The following is a 4,641-nucleotide window of genomic DNA, read 5'->3' on the forward strand; positions in this document are numbered from 1 at the left end:
CTTGATTCTCCACTTTTGGGATTAACCGAGGAAGGTCATGCCGAGGGAGTTTAGAAAGAGAAATGGAAGAAAGAGAGGATCAGAGGTAATATTGATAGATTTGTCACAGATAGTCAAGGGATGTTGACCCGGTGTGGTCGGATCTGAGTTCCGATGTCTGGTGGGGTTAGACAAATAGTGTTAGAGGAGGCTCATAAGTCTTTCTTTTCTATTCATCCAGGGGCCAACAAGATGTATCAGGATTTGAGATTGAGCTATTGGTGGTCGTGTATGAAGAGAGAGAGAGAGAGAGAGAGAGAGAGAGAGAGAGATAACATGGTATGTTGAAAGATGCATGACCTACAGGATGGTCAAGGCAGAGCATCAAAGGCCGCATGATAAGCTGCAACCCATAGAGGCTCCCATGTGGAAATGAGAGATGCATGACCTTTAACTTTATTTGATGTTTTGTTTCATTTCAGGTTGCTATTGTCTTCTTAAAAAACAAAAGAAAAATACAAGCAAGGATTATTGATGCTTTCAAAAAAAAAGGGAGAAATGTCATTAGTTTTGTTTGGTTGTCACTTGTTCATTCATAGAATACAGATAAAATTGAAAGAAAAAGGTTATACATCTAACAGGAAGCAAACCTCAAATGTTGTTTCTCTGAGGGGGAGCATAGATGAACAGATTACTTCAGTTGTATTTATTTATTATTTCATTCTTTATTAGCTTGGTTTTGACATCATCAAATAGGGGTGATTGTTGGGAACATATTTGTATAGATTTTATGATGCAAAATATATACATTATAATTTTATTTTATCTACTTATTGTAGACAGAGTCTTTTCTAAGCAAATGTAAATAATACAACTTAGACAAAATGGTCTGTCAGAGTTTGTTTATTTAGTTAATCTGAAGATATGCTAATGTTTCTAAAGATTGATATTGAAGATATATGTTACTGCTCTACCAAACACTAAAGTTAAGATGTTGAAGACTGAAGACCAAATCTAAGCTTCCTTAGCTGAACAAATCTGGAACTAATCTCTGAAGTCATCATGTTTCTTGGTACCACTGAAGATCACCCCTTGATGACCGAAAGACACTAAAGGCACTGAAAGTATTATCAGCACGAAGATCACCATTTACGAAAGACCTGATCTGCTGGTATTGTGACTGATCAGTGTGTCCATACGTTGAAGTTCTTACATTGATGACACATTGATTATATGATACACCGAAGACCTGATACGTTGATAGTTATACTCTATATGCTGAAGTTGAAGCTGCTCTAACTAAAGTTGATCAACAGATGACTCCCTAACATTGATGCCCCTGATGAGCGTATATCATATTGGTGCTGATGTATGAATCCGGAGCAGATCAGGATTACTTGGTGAAGAAGTATTCTGAAGATCTTATCGGATATGTTCCTTATTTACCAGATCTATATATATCTTGGCATATTTAAACCTTTCAAATTATGGATTTGATTCAATTGGAAGATCTGAAGAATTTGTAGAACTATTTTCTCTTAGGTTTAGACTAGTATTTATACTAGTCTCTTTCATTAGTTAAGAGTTGATGATATTGTATTCTACGTGAGAGAGTTTCTATAGAGAGATCTGAGAGTTCTTGGTGAGTTCTTAGACATGATTCAAAATATTTGTTCGTTCTCTTTGTGAGAATATTCTTAGTGAAAAACTCAACAAATAGAAGGTTTTTATTTGTTAAATACTTGTGATATTATTTTAGGTTTCTATTAGATTCATACTCAAGTGTTAGGGTTTGGGAACTTCCAAAACTTCCTATTTCTTATTATGTTTTGATTAGCTTGAAGGTTTTTATGATATGATAATTATATATGAATTTTGATTGTTATATAGAAATATGTGTGCACTCATGAAATGACATTTTGGAAGTGATTTGATTTTGAAAGCAAAAAAGGCTTTATTTTATTTAGAATTTGATTTTGGCATCCTATATGTGCACTCATACTAGGATGAGAGACTTGTGTGTTCATGTTATGGATCCATTGTGTTTTCAGTTGATGTGATTAGATTTCAAATAATCCTCACATGTATATGTGGGTCCACTACCCTTTGTGTGGGACTAGGGATATGGCTAAATGGCTACGTAGTTCCTAGATCGATGGTGAGAGTTCCACTTAACCAGACAATGAAAAAGGAAGCACAATTTTCATATAGAATTAAAGAGAAGAGATTACGACTCTAGGAACTTGTGGGGGAGTACTTCAAGTGTCCACTGTCATTTATCATTATGAGATTTGACTTATTGAAGTTGACTTGAGTTGAGATAGTTGCATGCATTGCATTGTAGTTATATGAATTGACTTTCTTAATTACCCACTTTTGAGAAAAGGTTATGTTTTGTAAAATGATTTTGTATCGGCTTATCAAATACGAAAGTAATAAAATTTACAAGTACTAATTTTCTTACTTGATGAAATATGAATTTTAGAGGAATGTCGTATTTTGATATAACAATTTTGCATTTTATATGATTACTAGTGAAGATTTATGAGTTTTTAACAAGTATAATAATGTACTTTGGATTGTGTTATATCTATCCCCAAATTTGAGTTATGTTACTTGTGATTTCGATAAGGTACACACTTTATTTTTGGATATGATTTGAGTGTTCAATCATATTCTAGTTTTATAATGTTAAAACCTAGGATTATACTCACTAGGCTCCCCAAAGCATAACCCACTTATTGATAAACTTTTTTTGCATATTAATAGATCTTGTTAAAAGCTTAAAGGATTTATAAGCTTGAACATTTAGAAGACTTTTGGTTGTATTGACTTCTTAAACCTTATTTTGATATTCGTTGAGACACTATCACATGTTTTGATTTTTTTCCAACTTAAAATTATTTTTGAAATTGTGTTTTGGGACCATTGTCCGCATCTGAACTCTAAAAAATTAATTGTATTTAAGTTTTTGGATTGTTTTCCGCAAACTAAAAACTCTGAAAATATTTTTAAAAGATTTCATTAAAAACTATTTTAAAATACTTTTAAAAGATTTTATTAAAGACTATTCATAATGCTTGTTAAAAGAGTTCGTATCAATAAGGCTAGAATCAAATAAAAAGGATGAGTAGTTAGTGGAATCGAATCAAACAATGATACTATCAACTACTAAACAAAAACCAAACAATCCTACTAAGATGTCTAATTTATGGTCACAATATTTATATATTGGATTCCCTTGCTTCACTCTCAAACTAATGTTGGTTCTAGTAAGCAAAGTACGGTGGAAGAGTTGGAATTCTAAGGGGCTACTGGTGTCGACATGAGGATAGACGTGAAGAAATACATATAGGGTGCGTTGAGGTACTGATTCTGATCACGATATAAATTTAGCTAGGTCATATAGAAGTGACTATTGTATAAGAAACCTAGAATTGTCGATCTTTGGAATATGTGTTTGGATGGATCTACAAGATTGAGAGATATTTTGAGATCGAGATATTAAGCCATAAAACCAGCTAAGGGTACAATAGTAGTCAACACATTTGTACAATATATATATATATATATATATATATATATATATATATAGGGCTATGTTATAATATGGATGAACAATTATTGTGTGAACGTGTGGACAATGTTATTCTATGAGAATTAGTAAGAGAATAAGTTTTTTAGTAATGCAAATACGTTCAACCTTACACAAATATCGTCATTTTCATGCATTCTCACTAATTCTTATTCATTTTTGTTCTCATACATCGTTTTTCACTTATTTTCATTCTAACAGAATACGGCTCAATAAACATTCTGACAACATTCTGACAGAATGATAATAATAATAAAAAGTGTATAATAACTTTATAGACGATTTAATTAGTGAGAATATGTGTTAATGACAATAGTTATGTAAGATTGAATGTATTTATATTATCAAACAACATATTTTATTTGTTGTTCTCACATAATAGCACTGTCCACACGCCTGCACAATAAAAAATATTAATTATAAAATATTACCATAATTAAATATAAAATACATTATTGTAAGATTATGTTGGAAGTCATCATTATTTTGAACTTAACAAAATTTAGAAATTATTATTAGCTGCTATATAGTAGCTAAAATATCGGAAATTTAGAAATATGGAACGGTAAAAATATTTAAAGCATATACTTTTAACTCATTTCCATCTAAACGACTTTAGTTGCATATTGCTAGCCATTATATATGATTTTGGTTAATATGAAATTAGAAATAATCGACATTATCTTTTGGCAGATTTCTACTTCAAATGAGCTTGGTTTTTGTAAATTTGGTAATTCAATGAATTAAAAGTTCAATCTTTTACAAACATATATAATATGATCGATATTTTAATCTTGTTAAATGTGAATTAAGTTTTTTTAGTAACACTGGCATTAGAGGCTATCTTTGCAATTATTTTTCTTGTTATAAGTAAAAAAAAAGGTTAGTGTGTTTCTAAATTTACTAAAACCCATATCAAATGGTGCCACATAATATGACAATTTTTTTTTTTGAGAAACGTACAACATGAATCAAAATGTAAGAATTATCACACTTTGGATATGACATACACCCAAGAAGCCAAGACCTGACTGTTTCCCATCTAAGACGCCTAATGCAACCATGCT

The sequence above is a fragment of the Lactuca serriola genome, chromosome 7, assembly GCF_051521515.1.
Source record: "Lactuca serriola cultivar US96UC23 chromosome 7, Lser_US96UC23_V15, whole genome shotgun sequence".
Lineage (NCBI taxonomy): Eukaryota > Viridiplantae > Streptophyta > Magnoliopsida > Asterales > Asteraceae > Lactuca > Lactuca serriola.